Raw genomic sequence first — 15,116 nt, 5'->3', positions numbered from 1 at the left:
AGAACCCACATTATTTCAGACATTAGATACGAGTGTTAGGGTTAGGGACCACGAGGTGACGGCACTTGTTTAGCCGTCACTCTTCACTGCATGCCGCTTAATTAGTGATAGCCTTGGGCCAGCTATCTCTGATTGGGTACCAGTGGAGATTGAACTGCCCATTCAGTCTCCAAAAGTTAGATAGGACTAAGAACGGCCTCGCCTACTCTACGGGAATAAAAAAGGCGTTAGCTTTTTTTTTTTTTTTTGGACAAATTCTACTCTAGAGATGAAACATGGAACTTTAGGCCTCCAATAAGCAGGGCAGTGGTTTTGCACCAGGCAATTCCCACCTGTTGGTTATAATGTCTGCCAATCCTTGTATCTCCTCTGCTTCTGATGATTCTCCTGCAACAGTGCAAGTGAAAAATCTGACTTGGCATTATACATCTTTTTCACATTTATGTCAAAAACTAAAGAAAGACTCCTACTAGATCCAGTGCTGCTTGACACCCATTGTTTCTTATAATCTTCTCCTATATCAGGAAAAGCTTGAGTACTATAGATACCACCAGAAATTTTTCTAGTCCCCATTCTAGCATCATTCCTGAACTTGTCTATCTCTTATCTTATGTCACATCAGTCCATATCCAGTCCCCCTGCTCCTGAAAAAGATAAATTTGTCAACCAGCATCTCACCTTTCTTTTAATGTTACACAGTGATCAGCATTCATTATATAGCGTAAAATTATGGAGACTCGCATATTAGGAATAATTATCTTGTCTTCCTTTGGCAATCTGCCAGCGCTGATACAAATTAAACAGGTTAGTTAGGGACGCTGCCTTTCTTTGCACTTTCCCATAAACCTTAGACCAATATCCAGTCTCATGGCTCTGTTCACATCAAGATTTCTTAATATACTAAGCATCCTTTACTAAACTTCATTTACTTCTGTTCTTATGTTGATCAATGTCACTTATTTTCACCTGGATGATACACACAAAGTGATCACTCAGTGATTTAACTATTTTTGCCTCTCTGTCATTAGTATTTCTCAAGTTATCTTTCCAATGATGGTACACCGTGTCAGAATGATCTTTCCATAAATATTTGTCCTTTTCTTTCCACACAGCAATGGAACTCTGCAATTTCCTGTATTTTATTTGTTTTATTGCTTATTATATTATTACTTAAAACTGGTTTCAACACGGTCTTGTATAATGATAGTTTGGTGTTTTGACTAATTTCCAAAACACAATTTTATAAATTTATCCACCCACCATGCAAGCTTTGCATATTCTGTTATCTATTTCCACATTTAACCTACCATCTTCACTAAAATCTCTGCCTAAATAACTGAAATATCTTACTTGTTTTATAGGATTGCTGTTTAGAATACAGCTGAAGTTTTCTATGCTCCTACTTATTTTCATAGTTTTGGTCTTTTTATTGATGCTTTTCATGCCAAATTTGTTACAGCTGTTATTTAATTTAGAGAATCTTGAAGATATGTACTAGATGTGTTTAGGAGTACATCATCTGTATAAAGCAAAGAGCTATGGTTGACATCTCCAATTCTAACAACAGGCCTAATACCACTTTCTTTCATAATGTGATCCATATAGATGATGAATAAGAGTGGAGATAATGTACATATTTGTCTTACCTCTGATTTTACATCAAACCATCTTCTATATTTCCTTCAATTCTAACTGCTGATTGACAGCTTAAATATAGACTATGGATTGCTCTGTATAAAGTTCCATTCAACCCATATAATTGTAATATTTCAAAAAGCTTTTCTCTGGGCACCTGGTTGTATGCCTTTTCCAGATCTACAAAACTTAAGCATAGATCCTTGTCATATTCATATGATTTCTTAACTATTTGTCTTAAAGTGAAAATCTGATCTTGATCTCTATTTGGCCTGAACACTGCTTGTCCTTCAAGTTTCTCTTCCACAATCTTTCTCAACCTCTTTTCAAGTATGCTTGCATAAATCTTACCTGGAACATTCAGTAGAGAAATTCCTCTGCTGAATTATGTAGTGTAGCTACTGCAAAATTTTATACATCCATACTTAAGCATTTCTGATCAAATATCATCTACTGCAGTTGCCTTTCTACGTTGACAGCTTTTTCTACCTCAAGTATTGATGAAAATTTTCTTGTATAGTTCTGTCACTGCTTGGTTTGTTTAACAGTCTTTCAAAGTAATTACTCCAGACATCTAGGATATTCTTATCTTCAGTTTTCATGCCACCTTTATCATCTTTCATTCCTTTTTCAGTAATCTTTCCTCCATTTCTAAGCTTCTTCAATAATATCCAGAAAATTTTACCACCTTCCTTTTGTTTAGGTACTTTTATATATAGCTTAGCTCACTTACATTTTTCTGTATTCTTTTAGGACATCTGCTGATTTATTTCCTAGTAATGGTTGGTATGCTTTCTTGTTTTTCTGGACTGTTTACTGGTGTCCATGGGGTTCTTATTTTTCTATCATTTCATACTACTTCACTGCATACCTCTCTTGCTGAATCAATTAATGTCTTCTTCAGAGTTTGCCACTGAGACTCCAGGGTTTGGTTCTCCTTCTCAAACTGCTGCGAATTTTATTCAATAATGTTTGCATAGTTGAGTCTACAATTTACCTGTAAAAGCTGCTCGACTTTAATTCTCTTTAAAACTTTTTTTACATACTGTTCTTTTCAATGTGATATCCATTTTTATCCTGCTAAGTACTAGTAATGGTCACAGTTTCGAATCCTCTGTACATGTTGTATCCTGAACTAGCTTTATGATATCAATATCAATAATGACTTAGTCACTGAGGCTTTTCTTATTTCATATCTTCTCTCCATGTGAACTTGTGCACATCTTTATGTTGAAACTTGGTGTTATTGATGACTAGTCCATGTCTTGAGCAGAAGTCTAGCAAATACCTACCATTATTATTAGTTTTGCCCTTTTCTCCAAATTTGCCCAAAATGTTCCTATATGCCTAGGGATTCATTTCCTACTCTGCTGTTTAGATCTCTGACAAGGACCACTTTTTCCATTTTCTTTATATCAGCTGCCTGTTCTAATGATTCAAAAAAAAAACTCCTCCACTTCTTTCTGAGAAGAACCTTCTATGCGACCATAGGCACAAATAAGTTTCATTGTCCATTTCCCCATTTTGAAGTTTGCTCACATAACTCTACTTGAAACTGCTTTCCAATTAAGAAGTTTATCTTCATGTAATATTTTCACTATATAAAAATTTGTTTATATTATGCCACGAAAAAAAAAAAATCAGTGTTAGTTTTTATTTTGTTTTTTACCCTTTAAAAACTTTCAAATATGACTACTTTTACTACTGCTGCATTTCTGAAATCAGCTGTACCTTAGAAATACTAGATAATAATCCTCTCAGCTTGGGGAAAAAGGTAAAACTTTATATTACTCTCACCTTTATTGAGAATGAAAACAGTTCCTCAGAAGTCTTATTAAAGATCCTCAGGCAGTAATGCAGAATACATCAGCAATATCTTGTTTCATTTTCAATTGTTTGATTAGCAGACATTCTAAACAAACATACAAAATACTGACATTTCTTTTTACAGGCTGATACAGTATTTATGTCAAAATAATTCCTTAATTTATAATAATCACAGCTTCATTTATCAAAAACTATACATTATTTGATACAATTATCTTGGAAAGGAAGAAGAATTTGAATTAAAAAAAAAAAGTGCAATACATATGTGTTACACTTTCAACCTGCAAATACCAAAGGGTTTAAAAACAGGTACTGCCTTCATAGACCTAACAGCAGCTTATGACACCATATGGAAGAAAGGTTTAAAATTACTAGAACAAATGCTCTCTAAAAATAAAGGTTCATCTGAATTCACTAAAAAGCAGAACATTTATCTTACAGGATGGATTGCCACAAGATTTGATCCTTACCCTATCTTTATTCAACCTGTACACAAGCAATACCTTTCTAAGCTAGTTGAAAGTTTATCTATGCTTATGGATAGCAATCACCATCCAATCCTTGGCAGGTCTTGAGGAAACACTCAGCAAAGATCTGAGCTCACTACACAATTACTTTGAACGCTGGGGACTATCTCCTAATGCCAGTAAAACTGTTGTTTCTGCTTTCCACCTAAATAACCACAAGGCTCATAGAAAACTAAACTTCTGCAACAGGACTCTAATCCATGAAAGTAAACTTTGTTACCTTAGAATCACATTTGACTATAGTCTAGCTTATCAAAAACATTTGGAAAAAGAAACTAAGTTAAAGATATCTGCCAGGAACAACATCATAAACAAGTTGACAGGCATAACTTGGGGAGGGGGGGGGGTTGTAATGTCTTGACTCTCATAACAGCAGCTCTGGCTTCTAGTCTTTCCTGTTGCAGAGTACTGTTTGCCAGTTTGGAGCAAAATGCACCACGACTCTTGTAGACACAGAGCTTAACATAACAATGAGAACCATCTCTGGTACCTTACGATCTAATCCTCTCTCATGGTTACATGTTCTTTCCCACATCACTCCTCCATGCCCGAGAAAAGAAGCTATCATCAAAGAAATAAAGAAAATCCGAAATAATTTATCTTCCTGTTCATCAAGATATCTCTTCACTTTCAGTGCACCACCTTGTCTTCAGATCTTTCATATGGCTTGTCGAATTACCAGATGGTGGAGAAGACTGGAATGAACTGCAAACTATAGACAAGTCCTTTATCACATATCAAACCATCGAACTGCCAGGATTCAATCTACCTCGACACTTCTGGGATTTGCTAAACAGATTTAGGACTGGACAAGGCCATTGTGCCCACTTACTACATCTGTGGGGATTTTCACAGTCACCTTTTTGCATGTGTTGTGTTGTGCAGACTATGCATCATATCATTGATGACTGTCCATAGACTTTTCCTGGAGGCTTCAGAAATTTGCATTTACTTCCAGACAATGCCATTGACTAGTTAACTGAACTCTCTGTCTGTATATAGCTTTACTCAATTTCTTGTATTTTCTCCATATGATGATCATCATCAAACTCCAGATATGTACCTTCAAGGGGTGTACAAGATATGATAGTGCTACATGAAAAACTTACATCATTACTAACTTCCTATCAACGGTTTTCCTCAAAATCAATCTGTTACCTGCCAAGACTTCAACATTGTCAGATCTTATGCAGATGATATTACACTATATTTCTATCTTCGAAGGCAATTTTTACTGTATCAATTCACCTATGTCTTGTTCTTCCTTTGGGTCTTATTCCTGCTAACCTGGCAGAGAACACTTGTTTTGCTAATCTTTCCTTTCCCATTTTGTTTAAGTGACCATACCAACTGAGATTAGTTCTGCTAACAAATTCTTGGATGCTAACAATGTTAAGTTCTTTACTAATATCACTCATATTTAATGGTATTGCCATTGATGCCATCTGTTCATGCCCCTAATCTTTCTCAGGGCTCTCATGTCTGTGGTCTCTAGTCTTTGGTCAAGTGTTTTATTTTTAACCCAGCTCTCAGATCCATAAATTAAAATTAGTTTGAACACTGTCTTGTATACAGCTAATTTAGTGTTTTGACTAATTTCTCTCTTATTCTATATAAATTTATTCAGTTGACTTCCTACCATGCCAGCCCTTACCAGGAACTCAACTCGTCCTAGATGGATGAGAAAGGATAGATAGATAACTGTTTCAAAATGAAATGTTATTTACAGTGTTCTTTCTTTCTTTATTTTTTCAAAAGAATGGGCACAAGAATATTTTCTTGCTATTTTTGCCACTGAATATCAGAAATAATTATAAGAATGACATTAATAATTGATATTGTTTTAATTGCATGTTAATTTTAATTGCATTTTAATTGCATTGGTGCTTCCCAACAATGTTGGGAAGCACCAATGCAATGTGTATGTGCTGTATATGTCTGTGTCCCCTTGATATGGTTGCTCTTGATTCTCAAGAGCAACCATATCAAGGGGTCTATCATGAGTATACCATCAACAGACGTACCAGTGCGCAGCGAGCAAGTGGTGGACTTACAGCTAAGGATTACTGTGACAGTTGTACAGCATTTTTTGTTTTGATTCACTGTTACATATGTGCATTGAACTGAAATAATGTTGGGGCATGTGCAGGGTGCTATCAAATAGGCTTGCATCAAATGACATGAAGCGATACTAAAACTTTCAGTAATTTTCTTCTGAATTTTGGAAAAGAAATATATTATCTATAATCAGTGGTTATTTTCCATGTTTCAAAAATACTTTGCATGTCTATATGGACGATGTAAGTTTATTAAATATGGTAGTTTCAGATTCTGCTTCTTCAGGTCTACTTTTGGTGTGCTTCTTCAGGATTAGGTTTACAAAAAATACACTTAAAAAGAGTTTGATGTGCTGAATTGTGATCTGGTGAATTTAATACCTTTCCTATTCTGTCCATGCTATCAGAATGAACCATATGTGGTGGAGTATTAAGTGTTAGTTCATGTTGTGCTTAGTGGGTAAACAAATAATTTCCATTGCTTCTTTGAACTTCCATGTAAGTTACTTCGATTTGCTGTCAATAATTTCTTCTGCATTATATAGAAAACTAAGCCTGATTTGTTGTGCTTTTTAAACCACTTTAATATGTTTACTACAGATTTTCAAGCACATTTTTTGTAAACTTAATCCTAAAGACATAGATTAATGAATGTAGTTAACTAGTAGATTTAGTAAATTTATATGGTTTATGGACATTTCTGAAGTAGAAAATAAAGGCTTACAGATGTTATGTATTCATGGTAAGTCCATAATGATTTGATAATAATGCAAAAATTAGAGTATGCACACCAAACAAAAGGTATTCTTTAACTGATTAATATTTCTAATATGCTGCAGAGATAATGACATTATTCCAAAATTTCTGGAACAAAAAAAAAATCATTTTTCCACAGAAAAAGCTTGGATTTACCAAACCTGAAAGCAACACTCCAGGAATACATTTCAGCAGTAAGTATTCCTGGAGCTTTTATGACTCCTGTCTACAACAGGTTGTAATCTTTAGTGCATTAGTATCTTGGTTTAAAGAAAAAAAGTCATAGATGGACTGTCATTGACATTCTAGACATTGAGAGGTTGCAAACACTGAGCATTGACAATCCATCTAATGATTTGCCTTATTTTTTAATGAAATTTATAGACTTATTTGATCACTCCACCCATTTTTTCACGTAGCCTCCTAAGTAGTTCACATTTGAATTGAATAATAATATAAATCCAGGTAGAAATACGTGAATCTCCTGATGCGTGTCCAGTTGACTCTAGTAACTCAGTGATCACAGGAATAGCTAGTTATAGTAGAGAATCTGCTTTAATGAATTTCCTTTAGAATAGTATTAGAGTATATGGGATTAGGAGTTTTGGTTGCTTGCTATAATGAGAGTAGGTTGCATTTCATTGTTTTAATATCGATAATAATTTTTTCTTCATTTGTATTTTTTGATTTTCTTATCTCTTTACTGTCATCATTTAAATCTGTGATTTTCATTATCTGCTGTGAGACCAACAAACACAATACTTATCTCCATCCTGCAAGAGGACCTCTCCTCTTGCAGGATGGAGGAGAAGACTAAAGACTTTTGTCTCGTCGATGGAGCGACCTACGACAGGAGCACGCACACAGCAAGCGAAGGTGGTGATGAGCCATAAGGTGAGCCACCAAAGAGTAGTAGAATCCCGCCCAATAAATAGTGAAAGAGAAAAGCGAAGGAATAATAATATGAATTACAATGAATAATAGTAGTAGTAAGAGAATGCCGATAATTGTGCGTTGTGGTGTTGTCACGGTCACGTCGGCATGTGGTTTCCTCCAGCCTCTCCGTAACGTTTCCCAGGTATGGTCTGTTGATCTACAACACTTAATGAGTTTGCTGCCTCTGTGACCGAATGCCAAGATTTCTATGCAAATAAATCTGCTTCAACTTCTGCAAAGAAGTCGAAGCTGATTCCCGTGCGGATGCACGGGATGGGGTCGAGGCGAACCATTCCTCAGAAAGAGGTGTAAACGAATTGGTACATGACGAGTACCGTGGTGCTCCATGAGACGGAGCACCCCGACTGCAATGCAGTCGAAACATTGAGAGTTCAGACAACGACCAAGCATAGTCGAAACGGACTGCACCATGTCAACCCCCTTCCCCCCCCTCAAAAAATCAGTTGCTATTTTCAACCCCTTTCATCCTTTCCCACCCTATATAAAAAAATGCTCCGCCCATCCCTAATAATATAATATATATGTATATATACATATTATACAAAAAACCTGGATTTTTTCCATTTTCTATTTTAATTCTCCCACATTGCCTCCCCCCCACACACACAGTAGCTTGCACATCGCAGAAAGAAGAAAAGCCACAACACCCAGAAAAAGGTATGTGTAATTTTCTCTTCCTTTATTCTACATATATTTATTGGTAAATATACATCTGCAATGCCCTAAGAATCCGTGAGTAAAAAATGCCAATGACATTTAAACCGGGGTACTCCTAAACAGAAGCAGGCAAAATAGCCGTAAATATAATAGTTTGTTAAGAGGAGTAACGTGGGAGTTTTCCCAGAAATAATATCCACAATACTTCTCATTCTCATCTCATCTTCCTTATACCCTCTTTTACCTTGCGGTGTCGAGGGTCCATTGATCATCGGACCTCACTCCGTTTACAGGATAAGGTGGTTAGCCTTATGCCCCGGTGTATCCTATGGCCTGTAGTGTTGAGTTCTCAAGGCCAGTTTGCCTGCTTTGCGGGATGAAAAACCCCAGAATAAACTGGGGAAAAAACCCTGCTGTCCACGCCCAAGACTGGCTAACTTGGCTATGGCTGAGGAAGATCCTTCAGCTCCTCACGTCACCGACGGGAATCGAACCTAGGACACTCCTTCCCCAGGCATATGGTTGCGAAGCACATAGCCACTAGGCTAACCGCACGGACTTCCACAATACTTATGTTTCCAAAAAATACTTATCTTAGCTGTTGGAATAGCAACATCCAGTCATGTCAAAGGTAAGGGAACTATAATAGTCTTCTAAATAATAATTTAATATGTTAAATTATAATAATATGCTAAGTTATATTACTTGACCAGTAAGGTCCACATATACAGCAAAACCAACAATCTTATCAAGGACCTCTGCAGTTTGTTCAAAGAAATTATAGGTCCACTTCAAAACATTTGGTTATCTAATGATCAATGGACAATTACATATCACTCCACTGTGGAAGATAATGTTCCCTGATATACAGTTTATCACAATACTTTACACAGTGAAAAGATGGACACGCATATCAGAAATTCCAGAGATTTTATTTTAAAAATCAGACATGATTCTCGATTCCACATTATCTGTTTGTTTGTTTGGATGTAATCAGTGTATTCACAAATGTATCTAGAGATGAAAACCATTTTATTAATACACAAGCTTTCTCACCAGGTGCCAATAGATCTCCATCACTGTTATACAGTGGTGTAGCTAGAGCTTTTGCTGCCTGGGGTGGTCCCTGAGTTTGCTGCCCCTCTCAATACACACCAAAAATACTACAAAAAGTCAAAACGACTTATAGGAAAATAAATTAAAACACTGTTTATTTTTGAAGAAAAACTTTAATTTCAACATTCTAAAATGTTATTTTTCTTGCTTTTCTGTTAGCAAAATCGTCGATGACATTGGCGAAGTTTATTTCATAATAATGTAGATAATTCGTAATCTATTTTTTTAGAAAAACTCCTCTCACAACTAGCAACACTTACAGCAATTGTCAGGAAAATTTGCAGTAGTATTACAATATTTGGAAATAAGTTCTCGAGACTGTATTTTAGAATTAACTGCAAAAGTTCAAAAAGGTTCAAAGTGCCGCCCGGGGCAGACTGACCCCTCTGTCCTTCCCTAACTACGCCTCTGCTGTTATATGACAGTTAAATATATGAACAGAAAGGCTTGGTAATAGGCTAATGATTTTCACCATAGCTTGCTATTTACATAGAATCTCCTTTAAATGAATGACAGGGTATGGGAACATAGCGCGCGCGCACACACACACAAAAAAAGAAACAAGATAGATCTCATTGATAACTTTTATTATTATTTTACTCCATGGAGTCAAGACTTATTGCAGTAGACCTACTCTATCCCTTTACACAATGCCTATTTACTGTCAGGGCACTCACAACCACCTCTAGCTAGAGGATTGCTAGAGGTGGTTGTCAGGGCACTCACAACCTCCTCTAGCAATGTAATGAACCTAGCTAGCCTGCACACCCTTACCATCCATACTCTTAGACAACTTCCAAGTGTGACCCCTTGTTTTCCTCCTACTATCCATGTATTTAAAATTTTCTTTTATGTCAATCTTATAGAATTCATTTAATAACTTATACGTTTCTATCATATCCCCTCTTCTGCCTGTCAGCTAAACTGTGCAACCCACACACCCTCAATCTTTCCTCATAGGGAACATTCCACAGACCTGTCACCAGCTTGGTCACTTGTTTCTCAATCCTCTCCACCACCTCCCAATCCCAAAGAAATGAAGGTGATCAAATTGGTGCACAGTAGTCACATATTGCGAATCATAGCCTTATAAAGAGGAATAATAACCTCCCTATCTTTACTTCTTGTAGATAGACTTATACATTGGTGACACATGACTATTAAATTATTTCAGGAAATTACAACATATACTAGAATATTAATTAAAAGAAACTTTAATAAATATTTCCTATATTTTGGCGATGTCACATTTCCATTTTCGTGGGAACATAAAATTATGACACATGCATGCAGGTACTACAAACAGCAAATGAGGCAGAAGAGAGAGAACTAGTGTTGTTCTTAGAGTCCTAAAGGTGCCCCCAAGTGGGCTATATTGGGTTGTCTTGGCTGTTTGGCTGAAGTTCTCATGATGCAAGCTTCCCAAATTTGGGACAGTCTCATGCACCCAAATTTGTTGAGGTTTGGAAAGTTTTTTAGAGCTGAGGCTGATTCCATGAACAATCTTTCTTATTTAAATTTGCTGCAGTGTAGTAATGTGGCTTTCTTCCAGCATATTCTGTGGCAGGTATCCAGAGCATGGTCTGCAAGCCAAGAGTGGCTGTATTGGTGAAACCGGATGTAGTCTTTGTGTTCCGATATCCTGACATTTGCTGTCCTGCCTGTTTGGCTAAAGTAGGACAGTTTACAGCTGCAAGGGACCTGGTATACTCCAGGTAGGTCTAGGGGAAGTGGCTGGTCTTTGGTGGAGCAGATAAGAGATGCCAATTTCTTATGGTTTGTAACAAGAAGTCAGGTCATATTTTTTTAAGATTTTGGTTAACTTTTCAGAGGTGCCCCGGATATAAGGAATGGTGATGGATTTAGTATAATCTTTGTTATGAGGGGGGGGGGTAATCGGTTTTAATATTTTTTGGGGGTTGTAGCCATTGACTAAGAATGTGTTAAGGATGTGGTTTAGTTCAGTGTTTAGGGCATTGTCATCTGAACAGATTAATTTTGCCCTGTTATATAGGGTTTTTATAACTCCATATTGTTGTGAGGGGTGGGATTGCTGGTGAATGTATCTGCCTGTATGGGTAGGTTTTCTGTAAACCGAGAAAGCCAAGGATCCATCAGGCTGGTGAGTGATTAGAGTGTCTAGGAAAGGGAGACTGTTGTTTTCTTCTTTTTCCAAGGTGAACTGGATTCTGGGGTGTTTGTTGTTTAAGTGTGTTAAGGAGTAGAATGTATCTGAGCCATATGACCAAATAGTGAACACATCATCAACGTAGTGTAGCCAAACAGTGGGTTTTTGTGGGGATGAGTTTAAGGCTTTCCCGTCAAAAGTCTCCATAAAGAAGTTGGCCAGGGGGTGGAGAGAGTGGTGAACCCATGGCTGTCCACTCTATTTGTTTGTAGAATTTTCCTTGCCAAACGAAATAGCCCAAGTTCATTGTGAACTGAAATATGGCTGAGATATCGGGAGGAAATTTGGCTTGGATGAGCTCTAAGGTTTCCTTGAGTGGGACATTTGTGAATAGGGAGGGCACGTCAAAACTGACCATTACATCAGTGTGTTGGAGTGAGAGGTTTTCTATACTGGCTTTGAAGTGGGCTGAGTTTTTTATGTGTGATGGTGTGTTGTCAGTATAGTGTGTGAGCAGCTTCGCTAAATGTTTGACTAATTTGTATGTGGGGGGGAATCAATGCCATTCACTATGGGGTGTAATGGCACATTTTTGTTTATGTATTTTTAGACGTCCATATATTCGGGGGGAGGGGGTCTAGAGTTAAAAGGTTTTAGTTTGTTAGTAACTTCCACAGGCCAAGAAGTGACCTTCTTAAGGAGCCTTTGGAGTGTTCTAATTTGGGAGCTGGTGGGATCATATTCTCAACCAAACTGACTGTACAATAAAGCATTAAGCTTACCTGTATAGTCAGTTTGGTTGAGAACCACAGTGGCATTTCCCTTATCCACTTTGGTGATTACTATTTCTTTGTTTTTCTAAATTTCTTGTAGAGCTTTATATTCTCCTTTGGATAGGTTGGTTTTTGGTGGTCTTGCTTTTGTAAGAATACTGGCTACATCCAGTCTGATATTGTTGGAGATATGGTTTGGAAGGTTGCGGATATCCTATTTTTACTAGTCAGTGTGTTCTTCAGCATCCAAGTAATCCTCTGAGCTGTTTGTTATGTTAACTTTTGAAATATGTCCTCTGATTTCAAATCTCTATCCCCCCCCCCCCCAGATTCCTAGTCTCATCGGTTTCCTGTAAACTAGTACCATCAAGTGCATTACTTGACATTTTACAACATTGAATTGACCATTATCCTTTGCTCGCACTTCCAATTTATTTAAATCTCCTGTAGGATATCTACATCACCTTTATTAACTATTGCCCTCCCTAGTTTTGCATCATTGATAAAACAATCAAATATTCCCTTTCAAATCTTCTGCTGTGTCATTAATGTACAAATTAAAGATTTGCCTTGATTCCACTCCATCATGCACCACCCTCTGATGTCTATCAGCCACTCCCTATCCATGCCACCAACCTCATATCCATTTCCATTTGCTCCAGCTTGTGTAATAGTTTTCTATGTAGTATTCTGTCAAATGCCTTTGCAAAACTAGCAGTATTATTGTGTAGCCATTTCCTTTATCCAATTATGATGTCACCTTATTATAAAATGCAAATTAATCACTGAGGCAGGACCTGTCTTTTACAAAATCATGCTGCCCCTATAGAGTATCATTCCTATCCACTCATTCCTGAATTTTACTTTTAACCAACTTTTCCGATACTTTAACCACCACCACTCCAGAGACATTACCATATTTTTTGATAGATAATGAGCACCTAATGTATAAAGTGCACCCCCAACATTTTCATCGCTCCTCTTGATGTATAGATAACGCACATGCGCCAACTAGTGGTAGAGTTAGGAAGTACAGACAGAGGACGGAGGAATTCTTTAAAAGCATGTGCATTGCTAGTAGCAGTGGTCGATTATTCCGTACATTCTGTTTTAAAATATTTCATAAAGTATTTTACTCACAATTGTAAGTAAGTATTCCAAATTGGCCGTCATTCCAGGCAGTTTAACAAATCTTGCAGTAAATAAACCATTCAAAGACAATTTGCGGGCTAATTGCAAAGACAGGATGATGAATGGCATCATGAATATAACAAAACAGAGCAGATGAAAAGAACGTCATATAAAGATATAGTTACATGGATTGTAGAGAGTTGGGCTGCTGTAAGCGAAAACTGTGTTAGACATGGTTTTATTAAAGCACAAGGGAATGCAGTGGTGTCTGGTGACAATGATTATGAAGCTGAAGAAATACCAAACGAAATTTTTAATGCATTTGATTCTTTCAATATTGAGTCTGATGAAGAATTTTTTGGATTTGAATAGTGTAATGTTAAATAAATATTAAACATTATGTTAACAATAAACAATACTAAATTCGTTAAAAATATTCATTTTTAACTAATTTAGACTCTTCTTTTTTGTATAGATAACCCGCGTTATCAATAGAAACATACGGCAATTGGTCTGTAATTTGCTACTTCTGTCTTGGAGTACTTATGTAATGAAACTGTCTTATCTCTTTCCACTTCCTTGGAACATTGCAAGAGCTGAGACTTAGATTAAACAGCTTCGTTAGAGACACTGCCATTTCACTTGCACGTTTTCTTGTAGCACATGAACTGATATACCTTCTAGGCCCACTACTGTATTCACATTGATATTTTTCAAATTACTGAGTACATCCAGCTCATCTGTCTCAATGCTCCCATCAGTCTGTCAGCTCAAAATCCTTTGTCACCTCATGATCCAAGGAAGAACTTGATTATACTTTTTATTTAAACAGTTTACATTATCTAATTTTTATGTTGGAGACCATTTGCAATTTACATTTTAAATGATGTGATAATACTCGTATTGAAAATTTTTTAAGTGTATTTTTTGTAAACTTGCTATTCAAGGAGTAGACCATTAACCTGCAAAATAAGCAGTTTAATAAATTATATATAGTTTTTGGATAAACGAACTCAACATCATTAGCATTCAAGAATGCATAGGTAGAGCTAATCTAAGATGGATGTTTGCTTAAGCAGAATGAGAGAAAAGAGAGTAAGTGTGGTGAAACAAGTGTTTGATCCAAGGATAGTAGGAAAAAAAATAATCCAGAGGAAATCCAAAATCTAGATTGATTGATATAGTTAGAAGTGCTCTAGAAGACTGAATAAGATCTGATAGCACTGGAGATCTGAAAAATAACATTCATTTGGAGGAAAATTGTTGATAGAAAGTTATTAAGAATGCAAACCTAATTTGTAGTACTGTCATATAATCTCTTGAAGGTAAATTCAGGAATTGATGCTTACTGGCTATTTTTGGAGTTAAGAAATATTGGATGTTATGCAGTTAATAAGTGTTAATGACTGAATGTAGAAGTTTTTTCTTGGATACCTTGTCTTATTTTTAACTTTGCTGTTTTGTTTCTTTCCTAGCATTGGTACAATAAATTAATATACAAATAAATGCTTTTCTGTATAGCCATTTTCTATATGAATTTTTTAATATATTT

The 15,116-nt window shown here is 36.4% G+C and overlaps 1 protein-coding gene across 1 annotated transcript in view; it reads left to right on the top strand.

Moving 5' to 3' along the window:
- Positions 1–15,116, top strand: part of Tbc1d22 (TBC1 domain family member 22) — a 239,663-nt gene that overhangs the window by 181,955 nt on the left and 42,592 nt on the right. The gene's annotated exons all lie outside the window — the stretch shown is intronic.

The sequence above is a fragment of the Typopeltis vanoorti genome, chromosome 3, assembly GCF_054136105.1.
Source record: "Typopeltis vanoorti isolate ZY-2024b chromosome 3, IOZ_Tvanoo_1.0, whole genome shotgun sequence".
Classification (NCBI taxonomy): domain Eukaryota; kingdom Metazoa; phylum Arthropoda; class Arachnida; order Uropygi; family Thelyphonidae; genus Typopeltis; species Typopeltis vanoorti.
This window is presented reverse-complemented; position numbering and strand designations above follow the sequence as displayed.